The following is a 13,122-nucleotide window of genomic DNA, read 5'->3' on the forward strand; positions in this document are numbered from 1 at the left end:
ACCATTAGTCTTGGTAGATTGCCACAAAACCGTCTCTGAGATTTCCTCCCGCTGCTAGCCCTAAATCTTTGCTTAGCGTTTCTCGAGACATGACGCAGGTATGACCGTTGTAGGAATTTAGGAATGCTTTCCAGACTAGCAAGTCTTCCTTCAGTGTGCGAGTAAGTCTGATTCTATGGCCTGGCTGGGAGATGCCCTTCGTTGATAATCGGCGTGAAAAGGCTCTACCCGCCGGCATTACGCAGCAAGCAAAGTTGAGCAAACCTAGCAGGGACTGCATCTGTTGGAGGGTGACTTTTTTTTAACTCCGTAGAAGTTGTCTACCATTTGCAGAGTTTTTGCGATTTATCCGCTGGCAGTCTAAAGACCATTGTGTTAGTATCTATTTCGATGCCAAGGAAAGGCAGCACGTTTCTCGGGCCGACCGTGTTTTCTGTTGAGAGCGGTACCCCGAAGTGACTGGTTAGAATTTTAAATTTTTTTGAGGCGGAAGGAGCAAAGCTTAGAGTCTCTCGGTGCGACGAACAAGAAATCGTCGAGGTAATGAACCGTCAAATTGCTGCCGGTACTACCCAGTCCAGGAAAGTACTGAAAAGTTCAAAATATTGACAGGAGATGGAGCAGCCCATCGGTAGGCACATATCGAAGTAATAGAGCTGGTCCACCTTACAACCTAACAGGTGGAAGCACTCAGGGTGAACGGGTAATAGGCGGAATGTTGACTCTATGTTCGATTTTGCCAGCAGGGCACCGGGCCCAGCTGCACATACAAGTTCGACCACTCTGTCAAATGAAGTGTAGGTTACTGACGCTTCTTCTGGGAGTATTGCGTTGTTAACCGAATCGCCTTTAGGGTATGAGAGGTGATGTATTAACCGATATTTTCCCGGTTCTTTTTTTGGGACGATGCCTAAGGGTGAAATTCTGAAATTACTGAAAGGCAGCAATGTAAATGGGCCCGCCATCCTGCCTAGTTCTACCTCTTTTTCGATTTTCTGCCTTAACATCTCGGGGAATTCACAAGCGGATTTCAGATTATTCGCCGATGTTGGAGCACAACTAAAATTAAAGGGGATAAAGAAACCGAATTTGAAACCGTGATCAAGGTGCTGTGCCTCCTCTTTATTAGGGTAGAGGCTTAGCCCTGGTTACGTTCACCGGGGTTATGCCTTGTAGGTGCTTGGTGTGTACATCTTGCTGCAGGGTGTCCGCCTCCGCAGGCAGAGCAGTCGTGCTTATATTTACAGGCTCCGTGAAAGCAGCAGTACCCCTCGATTTAAAGCAAGCTGGTCTCCGTACGATCACTGAATTTTGGCCTGCGGTGGCTGGGTAATTAGTGGCCGATGACGAAAAGGGGGGCTGTTTTTGGGATAGCATAAGTCGCAACCAGACATCCGTCGCTTTAACGCCCCAGCCTAGGTTGGGTTGCATGGCCAGCCGCCTGTGGAATTCCTCATCATACCGCCTCCACCCTGAGCCGCCGTGAGACTTATATGAATTATATATTAGGTCCTGGTAGATAAAAAGTTTGGGACAGCATTCCGGGTGTTTTTGACCCATAATGCAGCCTAGGACTGCGAAGGCCTGAAGCCAGTTGTTCATGGTTTGGGCTATCTTAGGTCTGTTTCTTTCGTATCCTGTTCTCCGCTCCTTATCTACGGACTGTTGATCTGCTGATAATAGCGACCATATATCCACATAATCATCCCATATTTTCTGTTTTATCTCTAAATCCACGTGTTTACTTAAGGGGCTAATTCCACAGAAAAATGCGTCTTTGTGAAGGCTAGCTGATGGGTTTGTCCTCGTGTCAGTTGGTCCGGCAGGGCGAGGCAGCTGGTGGACTAGCGCCCTGATAGTGGATGCTAATTCTCCTTCTCCTGCGATGTGTATGACGTGGTGCTCGCTGAGTTCGGAATGCTTACCGCTGTGCAACGCAGGCCGTGTGTCTCCCAGTGGCGGGGGGACTCCGACTCCCTTCACAGCGGCGACTTGTTGTTAGCAGGAAGCCCAGGGAGATGGAGATGGGGTTCTCTGGCCGGTAGCCAATAACGCAGCACATGGTTGTAGGCAGCCCTGTGTCGGGACGAGTGTGACTCCTCCGGCTCCCGTTGCAGTGGTGCTTTGCTGTCGTTTGCCGGTAGCCCGAGGAGATGGAGGTGGGCATCCCCTGCCGGCAGCCGAGGATGGGGCACATGACAGCGGAAGCTCGTCACGTGCCCGAGCGGTTACAGCTGATGGTGTCACTCCGGCGCTGTCGATGGGTCCTCGAGGTGACCGCCGTCTTGTATGGCACCGTCTATCGCGGACCTCTGAACTCTCGGACCATCCTGATGTAAATGGTGAGCGCCATCTAGCGGACCGGGACCTGTGCTGGTACCTATGTGGGCTGCATTTACGTCTTGAGGGGGAATAGCGGTACTTAGAGGGACGGGGAATGTAATGTCGCGAGTCTTCGGAGGAGGATGGGGACGGTCTGCGGCATATATGCCTGCGACTGTCGTGGTTAGGGAATGTATCTTGGGCTTGGTGACGGCGTTGGCGCTAAAGCGGTAACGTTGGCCGCATGGGGTTTGCTGGATGGGACCGGTGAGGGTGTATTAAAAAGGTCAATCTGTGTCTGGGTGTATGGGGGTGTTGGCGGTGCACCGTTTATTAGTGGTGTGTACATGTTGCATGCGACTGTGCTGGTGTCATACTGTAACGGCTGCGGAGTGCGGTGGTCGGTCCGGTCAGACCAGTTAATGCGCTCTGCGACCGCGTTGCTGGGTGAACGGCCTGACCCCGCGTCCCCCCTTGCAGGCATTGCAACTATGTCTGCCGCTGGGACGCTGTGGGCCAGGCCGCAGCTGGCCAATGGTCTGTGCTGGGGCGGCAGGCGGATGAGCGGGGCCTGGCTCCGGGGGCTAGGGAGCGCGGCCTGTGAAGCGCCCCTCTGAGTGATTTTGTGGACCGGGCCCCACAGGCTCGCGCAGCGCTCAGTGAGTGCAGAGGCCTGGGGGAGCAGGCAGGAAGTGGGCGGGGCGTGACGGGGCTGGACCGACATAAGGGAGGGGAGGCTCCCCGCCACAGAGGGGTACCGACGGCATGGCTGAGTTGGCTGGCCATGCCGCACCGAGACTCTGGCACGGGCACCGGCTGGGTGAGGTTGGTAGCATGACTGGCGCACCGCAAGGGTCACTGGGGTGAAAGGGGGGTTCTTTGCTGGCTTGCGCAGCGCCCCGGGCCTGCATGGAGGAAGTAGGCCGGAAGTGGATGGTGCCTGCCCAGGCATGAGAGGTGAAGGCTGCGTCCACTGAGGAGGGGGCCGGTCTTGGATGGGCATGCTGATCGGACCCCTTGCCGCTAGCAGTGACGCCCAGCGACAAACCCGCGACGCCTGCCACACATCCCAGAGCGACGGACTGACTGGCAGCGCGGACGCGGCGGCTTGGAAGCGCCTGCCCCACACCGACATGCAGACACTTGGGGGGTTGGAAGCTGCGCGCGGACCATCTACCCGGGGGCAACGATACAACGGCAGTGGTAGGAGCACCGATGGGTGAAGATGGTGCCGCATGCAGGCCGGGGGAGGACGGGTCGCCTGCCAGCGCGCTTGCTGACAGTGGTGAGTCCGCAGACGGGAAGGGGGGCTGGCGACCCTGGAGAGGGGACGGTGAGAGGGCTGGGGACGTGGCCCTTGAAACCCAGGGACAGGCTATGGGAGGGCAAAGCCCTGGGGGACGGTGAGGGGGCCTGAGGGGAAGCTAGGGAGACCTGAGAGGGCACAGGAGGGTGAGCACCGAGGCCAGAAATAACGGACTGTAACCATTGCTCACCTTCCTGTGCAGCTCTCTGCCGCAGGGCCTCGATCATGCCTTCAGACCTAGCTATGGACAAATGCTTCCAGAGGGTCCGCAGTGGAGAAAGAGGAAGGTGCTGACCCCGGCACCTGGATTTAACCTTTGTGGGTGTGACTGGACGCCCCTTCCTCTCTCTTCCCGTTGGTCAGCTGGGCGTCCTAATTATGGCATCACCTGGGGGAGTAGTGGGAGGGGGAAATTGGCACTGCACAGTTTCCTACTAGCTTTTTTCATAGGGGCTTCGCAGTCCGAGGCACATTAATAATAATAATTTTTATTTATATAGCGCCAACATATTCCGCAGCGCTTTACAACTTATAGAGGGGACTTGTACAGACAATAGACATTACAGCATAACAGAAATCACAGTTCAAAACAGATACCAGGAGGAATGAGGGCCCTGCTCGCAAGCTTACAAACTATGAGGAAAAGGGGAGACACGAGAGGTGGATGGTAACAATTGCTTTAGTTATTCGGACCAGCCATAGTGTAAGGCTCGGGTGTTCGTGTAAAGCTTCATGAACCAGTTAACTGCCTAAGTATGTAACAGTACAGACACAGAGGGCTATTAACTGCATAAAGTGTATGAGAACATGATGCGAGGAACCTGATTGTTTTGTTTTTTTGTTTTTTTTTGTTTGTTTTTATAGGCCACACAGGGATAGTTAGGTTAATGCATTGAGGCGGTAGGCCAGTCTGAACAAATGAGTTTTTAGGGCACGCTTAAAACTGTGGGGATTGGGGATTAATAGTATTAACCTAGGTAGTGCATTCCAAAGGATCGGCGCAGCACGTGCAAAGTCTTGGAGACGGGAGTGGGAGGTTCTGATTATTGAGGACGCTAACCTGAGGTCATTAATGGAGCGGAGGGCACGGGTAGGGTGGTAGACTGAGACCAGAGAGGATATGTAGGGTGGTGCTGAGCCATGGAGTGCTTTGTGGATGAGGGTAGTAGTTTTGTACTGGATTCTTGAGTGGATGGGTAGCCAGTGTAATGACTGGCACAAGGTAGAGGCATCGGTGTAACTGTTGGTGAGGAATATGATCCTGGCTGCAGCATTCAGGACAGATTGGAGCGGGGAGAGTTTGGTAAGAGGGAGGCCGATTAGTAGAGAGAAACAATAGTCCAGACGAGAATGAATAAGTGAAACCGTAAGAGTTTTTGCAGAGTCGAAAGTAAGAAAAGGGCGAATTCTAGAAATGTTTTTGAGGTGCAGATAAGAAGAGCGAGCCAGTGATCGGATGTGGGGGTGAATGAAAGCTCGGAATCAAGGATGACCCAAGGCAGCGGGCATGTTGCTTTGGAGTAATGGTGGAACCGCACACGGAGATGGCAATGTCAGGCAAAGGTAGGTTAATAGAGGGAGAAAACACAAGGAGTTCAGTTTCACATTCCCTATGCAGTACCGTGCCTGCCATTGTGTGGACTGGCACTTTCTAGGACTCTTATATGTTAACTAGATGGTGGCTCGATTCTAACGCATCGGGTATTCTAGAATATGCATGTCCACGTAGTATATTGCACAGCCCACGTAGTATATTGCCCAGTCACGTAGTATATTTCCCAGCGACGTAGTATACATCACAGAGCCACGTAGTATATTGCCCAGTCACGTAGTATATTGCCCAGCGACGTAGTATATTGCACAGCGACGTAGTATACAGCACAGACACGTAGTATATTGCCCAGCTACGTAGTATATTGCCCAGTCACGTGGTATATTGCCCAGCCACGTACTGTAGTATACAGTACAGAGCCACGTAGTATATTGCCCAGTTACATAGTATATTGCCCAGCAACGTAGTATATTGCCCAGCAACGTAGTATACAGCACAGAGCCACCAAGTATACAGCACAGAGCCACATAGTATATTGCCCAGTCACGTAGTATATAGCACAGCCCACGCTGGGAATGGAAGATGGCGGCAGGCGCGAGCGGCTCAGCGGACAACGGAAGGTGATTATAGCAGGTTTTTTGTTTTTTTATTATTTTTAACATTACATTTTTTTACTATTGATGCCGCATAAGCAGCATCAATAGTAAAAGGTTGGGGACACACAGGGTTAATAGCGGCGGTAACGGAGTGCGTTACTCGCGGCATAACGCGGTCCTTTACCGCCGGCATTAACCCTGTGTGAGCGGTGAGTGGAGGGGAGTATGCAGGCGCCAGCCAGAAACTGCGGGTAGTAAGGAGCGGCCATTTTCTTCAGGACTGTGCCCGTCGCTAATTAGTCGTGGCTGTTTTGCCGCGACCAATCAGCGACTTGGATTTCCAGGACAGACAGAGGCCGCGACCAATGAATATCCGTGACAGACAGAAGGAAGTGACCCTTAGACAATTATATAGTAGATACACCTCATTTCTAGGTGGGATTTTCAGTGGATGATTTGGGCATTATGAGGGTGATACCGAGATAAATAGGGGTGAGCGGGGTGCAGTGTCGATATGGCCAACCTTTGCTGTCACAAGAGGTATTTTCTCCGGGTTCATTGGGTAGAGAATTTTTCTCTTTTTTTTTTTTTTACCTTCTCCTTATTGTTGACCATACTGAATCTCTATCCATTGCATAGACATCCAGATTGATGCCTAAATATCTTGCCCACTTGTGAATCCTTTATATGCTATGACCTTCCTAGTGCTTCAGTTTGTCATTTTTGAGCATTTTCCTCTTTGATTTTGTATGCTGGGACTCATTGTGAATGTTATAGTATTTTAAAGACTAGTGTTTTTAGCGGGGTTTGTTGTTTTTTGGATTTTGACCACTACTACCACTTTGGTTGATGAGATTTGTTGAGTCAAGGTAAAGATTTACCTGGAGGCCTAGTGCCTTTAATACAGACAGGTTGTCATCTGCATTACTACTTCTTCAGTGGCATCATGGTACAGAGATATTAGTGTAAAGTAGAGCTCGCGTATCATCTCATGCGGGTTAGGTAATGGATTCCTGTGTATTTTCCTCTATTTCTTTCCAGTTAGCCTATAGTCTTGTGCTGAGAATGGTTGCCATGGTTATGTCGAGCTGGGAGAGCTGGCATCTCTCACTGGGTCACTATTACCTCCTGTCACACACACATTCAGTGTTGTGCAAAAGCATTTTATGCAACAAATCGTCAGACTTTCCCCTTGCCAAGCTTTCTGTTCCTGTCCTCTTACCTGCAGAGATGTAATGTTTAATAAGTGACCTTTATAGGGATATTCTCATCTCGTCCATTTTCAATGTTCTGTAGATATGGGTTCCACCATTGAGACCTGCAGCTGTCTCCTGGTCTGGACCCCGACACATGCCGCTTCCAGTGGAGAATCCTTATTCATTTGTGTGTGAGTTCTGACCACTGACAGCGATGGGCTTCAGGGCCCGTTCTCCATTAGTGGCCTATCCAGCTAATATGCCATGAATGGACCAGCTGGTTAAACCCTTCTAAATGAATTAGAAAACTTCTTAGCTTGATGTTTTGATATTTAACCATGTGTAATGTCACTCAATGCAGTTTTTTTTCTGTTACTCACGCCATTTGCCCATTTTTACCACTATTATGTGGCTTGTTACTGTTTTTGCACAATTTACCTATTGCCTATCTCCAAGAGGAGGGTCTCACCTTCTTGTGTCAGTGGGATATTGCTATTAGTGTTTGCAGCTCTAAGACTAAGTTCATATTTGCGTTCGGGGGCTTTGCGGAGGGCTGCGTACGCCCTCCGCTAAGCCCCGCCTTCTTCCGCTGGTGTCCTGCCTACCTATCTTTAATGTTGGGTACGCAGGACATGGGATGTATGCAGATGCGTTGTTTTGACGCATCTGCCGACCGCACAGAAACTCAACAAAAAAATGGTGTGGGCTCCCACACAATTTTCATAACCATCAGAGGGAAAGCCGACAGCTAGGGGTCGATGTTTATAGCCTGGGAAGGGGGTAATACTCATGGAGCGTCCTAGGCTACTAATATCAGCTCACAGCTGTATATTTAGTATTTACTGGCTAATAAAATGGACAGCACTTGCATGGTCTGAGTGCTGTGCGATTTTTTTTTTTTTTCTCGCACCCATAGGTTTGCATTTTCAAGTATCGTCCGAGATACACAGCAAATCGCAGCATGCTGCAATTTCTCAGTCTGATTTCAGCTGAGAAAAAAAATCATAGATGAGATGTAACCCATTGAATAACTTGGGCCTGAGTGCAATCGAATTTTTTTTATCAGATTGCACTTGTCTGTTTTTCTTGCAAATGAGTATGAGCCCTAAAGGGAATTGGCTGGGGTGTGATTTTTAGTTTTAATATCTGTGTGATGCCAAAGACTTTGAAGAAATGTAAATGTTTATCATGCCACAGAAAAGTAGTTCCGAACTGCTTTTATAAAGTATATTTTAGGCACAGGTTGTATGTTTTTCTCTTTGTACACATCCCTCTTAGGCTACTTTCACATTTGTGTTTTTTGCTGTTCGTCGTGGTGCAGTAAAATGACGTATCGACGGACGTCACGAAAATAGGGAAAAACGTGTGCGACGGATCCAGTGTAATGGCGGATGCGTCATAGACAAACTCCAAGAGAGAGACTTTTTCCCGGAATTGAAAATCTTTCCGTTCATGCTCAGAGGGGAAAAATGTGATACGTCGCTGGATTCCAGTGTGTGACGGTCAGCGACGGATCCTGTGTCCATAGGCTTCCATTATAGCCGACGACGGGCAGCGCAGGATGCGTCGCTGACCGATTTTCCGACGTGCACAAAAAACGTTCCTCTGAACATTTTCTCTCCACGACGGACCGCTATTTTACGACGGATCCAGTGTACGACGGACGCGACAGATGGCCATCCGTCACAATCCGTTGCTAATACAAGTCTATGGGAAAATGCAAGATCCTGCATTCTCAAAAAGCGATGGATTGTGACGGATTCAAAATGACGCAAGTGTGAAAGTAGCCTTACTTTCCAAGAATATATGATGAAGGTTAGTATAACAATACTGTATCTTAACCATTTGTATATAAACCTGCAATGAACTGCAGCCTTAACTGGCGTCACTAGAGGGCGCTGCTCTAAAACATCTTCGGTCCACGCTCTGCAGCTTTTTCCCTCATCTTGTTTACTAGGGCTGGTGAGTGTAGTTTGACAGTCGGGATGAAGTTTTTCATTTGTTGGTGCTGTGGTGTTTGTGCTGTGCAGCACTTGCAGTCATACATAAACTTACATTGAGAGAGTGCGTTGATTTCTTTCTAAAATTCTAAATTAAATTGTGAATTCTTCCGCCGAAGGTTCATAGTTGTCTATATATGTGGTGTCTCTCCACTTAGTACAGCAGGTAGGAAGATTGCATTTACATGCTGCTTTATTTGTAGGGTATTTAAATTAGCATTTGTATACTTTATTGATGGTCCAAAAATCCACATTCAATAAACAGCTCATTAAAAAGGTCTGTAGTTCCATGGCAGCAAGCCATTTGAAGATCCAGGTTTTCCAGCAGTGAGAATGATGGTAAATCTGTAATGTTTGTGCGGAGTTTTAGCATAACCACATTAGCTGGCGTCCTGATTTCTTGCATTGTACTTTCCTGTATTATTATAATAGATATATGTAGATCTAATTGTTAGAATAGGTTTTTAGACACTCCAGTGATACATTTATCTCATGCAATCTGTTAGTATAAATTACTCAAAATGTTAAAACTAATTAGCAGTTAATTATAAAGAAGCATCTAATAAAGGAAAAACTTTTTTAATCGTGTGTTTTTTCCAGCAGTTGTTTCTTTTAGACCAGTGTAAGCTTGGCATAGTCTATTTAGAAAGCATTGGACTGGGAAGCCGTGGACCCACCAGTAACATACAATTATTACATTGTGCTGATTCCCAAATTCACCAGTAATAATAATAAACTGGATCATTTGTTACAAGAATGATGAGATGCTGCCTCTGTAAATAGTGACTCAAGTGTATTGTGCCAACTGCTGCTCATACAGGGGCCCACCGGGGATTAACCGGATCCCCATAGGCCAGTCCGAGTCCCTGCCTCATTTACAGCAAATATGATGCCAAATCCTTTTATTTGGGGAAATTTGTAATTGATCATTACCCACTTTACCGATTGTCTGGATGAAATGGTTTTAGTGCCTTGCTGGGCCAAAGTAGCCGTGGAAGCTCACGTTGTAAGAGCAGTTCTTTTTATTATTCGGTTTCTCTTACTGAGAGCCATCACAGTAGATGGACGTGATGCTTTTGGGGGTCTGAACAGTCTTGCGCCAAGAGTGGGTATAGATGTACTCTTCCTGGGGTCACGGTGCGGAGTGTCGGCACAATTGCCTGCTCACTCTATCGGCATGGCTTTTTATGGACAGTCGTTCTTCTATGGGAAGATGGAAAGCCAATAGCCCCAGCCGCCATGTGTGAAGCGGTACTGTCCAATGTAGCTCCCAGGGAGCCATTTATCTGTTCTCACTGAATGTCTTGTGCATTACATGGCAGTTGACCTGCACCCCCAGAACAGTGCCTCTGTGAGTGAAGGGTTAAGGGCTCTCGCCTGGCACCTCCCCTCAGTGTAAGTTTTGTAATGTGAGCTGCTTGGTTTTCTTTCCTCCCTTTCTCTCCCACTACCCCCTCCTCCTCCTCCTCCTCCTCTGTCTCTCTCTCTGCCTTCTGGCAAATGACTGAGGCTGCCTTAGTGTGAATGTGTGTGTGTGTGCATGTATGGTTGTGTGTGTGGAACAGCAAACAGACAGGGAGCGTGGAAAGGGAAGGCTTGGTGCTGAGGTGAGACAAATTCATCTTCTTCCCCTGCTTGGCTAATGGGTTTGTGAGCAGAGCTCAGACTGCAGCACTGCACTGGGGGACTACATTGTGTCTGCCTGGGCATGTGTGAAGTTAGGAGGCTTAACCTGATTCCCTGCATTGTCTCTGGAGGCTGCTGGCTGGTACATTGTGAGCCATTAGCAGGGAGCCCATCTGTTATTGGTTTTGCCTGGAAATCTGGAGACAAGCAATTAATAATTGATGAGTGTTGTGCAGTAGCTGGACAGGCAGGAGAGAACTGAGCAGGGTGTCCTTAGAGGGAGGGCATGATGGCAGCTCCTCACTGCCTGCCTCACAATTAAACACTTGGGTCTGCCTGGCTTTTGTTCTGCAGCGGGAGGCTGTCTTGCCTGGAAGTGCTCAGAGACATATGTGTCCCCCCTCTGCAACAGAAGACACAGAGAGTGGGGCCCAGGAGGGGTGGGGGGAAGTGAGCCGCAGGACTGGTGTGAATAAACTTGTGGGTAAGTAGCTCTCTTTTTGGGCAGTCTGATTCTGCAGTCTATATACTGCATGCCTTTGGCATAGTGCATTGTGGGTGGAGAGTTGCAGTGCATGGTGACATGATGCTATGTGTAGGGTAAGGGAAGGCCGGCCCAGCTCCTCTACCCACCAGTACAGGGACCCCTGCTGACAGAGAGGGGGGCATTGAGCTTTGCTTCAGGAACCTCTGAGTCCTAGGAGCTTTGTAGGGCGCTCCGTGCCATAAATAAGATGTGGTGGCCGATAATATTGTATTCCGCACATCACTGCACATTGGTTCTGAAAATATCAGGCTTCTGTCAGATAACCATGAATTTAAGGGAAAGTCCTCTGATTGCGTCCTCTTGTCTGGATGTCTTCACAATCCGTAGTGACTTCCAGCATCTTTCCTCGGCCATACACATATTGTGATATTTTGGGTGATGGCCACTGTGGCGCTGACAGTCCCTCATAAAGCTTCCTTACAGTGCGTTAGGGGTGGGAAATAAGAAGAGAAATGGATTGCCATACGTCGCCTAGTATCTACTCACTGGGGCATGGTATCCGGATGCTGCAGTTGTACACAGTGACAAGTCGTGTATCACGGAGAGCTCGGACCACGTCCGTCTGTCGGTTTTTAGCAGTATACATGACATTCGCGGGCTTCTTTGAGATGTTGAAAAGTCCCAAAATATTAAACCTCAACAATTATTATGGAAGACATTTCTCTTTGACTTCTCCGAACTTTGATGTTGCAGGTCTTCATTATTTCCTGTGGAAGTAGCATATGATGTGTAGATTCTCAGTGGTGCTGATGTCCACTTTTGAAATCTACCTGTTGAGGTCTTCACACTTAAAGCTTTGTAGACTGAGTCCTCAGGGGCAGGGACCTCTCCTCCTGTACCAGTAGGTGACTGGTTTTGTTCAAGATTAGTGTACTTGTCTTTTGTTGTATATACCCCTCCTCACATGTAAAGTGCCATGGAATAAATGGGCTATAATAATAATAACTTCTAAGCTGTAGGTGCTGTCAGACATTGCCCTTCTACAAGGCTGGGAAGTCTGGTGCCACTAACATACAGAAACTTTCTACTGTGACCAGTAATGATCATCACTTGTTAATAAATGGCCTACGCCAACTATGCATTCATAATGCGGCTTATTACAGATTCTCCCATTTATTGAATTATGAATACACAACACAGTGGAGTTCATTGTAGTCTGCAGCACAATCTGCAAATGAAGACATGATGCTCTTTCCCTATTTTAAACCTTTTTTTACACTCCCCTCTGCCTCTTAGGGCTTCTATTCCGGCAGCCTTCCCATATGACACCTACAGCAATCAGGCTGTAGCGACCACATGGGATGGAGCAATGGGACTGCGTAATCGCCTGCAAAGATGAGTGTTGTCTTCTTTCAGTGTTTTAAACTCTTAATTACTTTGTCAGTCTGCATGGAAATCTGCAAGATCAACACAATGTTATGTGGATCTGCCACTCTGACTTACTTGTGGACACATGGATTTGCTATGAAAAGTGTCCCCAGCAAATTCACAATCTGTGAATTTACTATTCAGGTATGGCCACATGTTGGTTTTTTTTTTTCTAAACCAAAAACCAGAATTATGGCAGTAAAAACACCACGTACAACACACATTTTTTCTAATGCATTTTTATGTTCATTTTTTGCAGAGTTTTTGCTGGCATTTTTCACCCGTTATTTGAACACTGAAAGAATAGGCATGCTGCGTCTTGGCAAAAATCCATCAGGGCTCAAAATACAAGCAGCAAAAAAATCCAGCGTGTGCATGAGATTTCAGGAATGTCTGCCTATTCTACACACCCATTACACTGGCAAAAGCACCAAGTGTGAACATAACATACGCTTAAAACTAGCATGCAGTCATTGTTCAGTGCATTGTGTTCTCAAAGGTAACAAAATTGCATTGCACAGATTGTGTATTTAATGTTTAGGTGAACTGAGTGAATGTGTACAGTGTGATAGCAGCCTTAGGCTAGGTTCTCATTTCGTTTTAGGGTGA

At 48.0% G+C, this 13,122-nt stretch overlaps 1 protein-coding gene across 8 annotated transcripts in view; it reads left to right on the forward strand.

Annotated features, from left to right (window-relative positions):
• ZMIZ1 (zinc finger MIZ-type containing 1) overlaps positions 1 to 13,122 on the forward strand; it is an 816,521-nt gene that overhangs the window by 652,859 nt on the left and 150,540 nt on the right. Inside the window, exon 1 of one of the 8 annotated variants that reach the window (XM_069753090.1) lies at positions 10,461 to 10,579. The exons of 4 other annotated variants lie outside the window; for them this stretch is intronic. The gene's annotated coding sequence lies outside the window, so the exon portion shown is untranslated. Of the gene's footprint in view, positions 1 to 10,460; positions 10,580 to 13,122 lie in introns of those variants that run through there. 3 more of the 8 variants (XM_069753088.1, XM_069753087.1, XM_069753089.1) reach the window with 3 other exon arrangements.

Source organism: Ranitomeya imitator, chromosome 2 (genome assembly GCF_032444005.1).
Source record: "Ranitomeya imitator isolate aRanImi1 chromosome 2, aRanImi1.pri, whole genome shotgun sequence".
In the NCBI taxonomy this organism is placed as follows: Eukaryota; Metazoa; Chordata; class Amphibia; order Anura; family Dendrobatidae; genus Ranitomeya; species Ranitomeya imitator.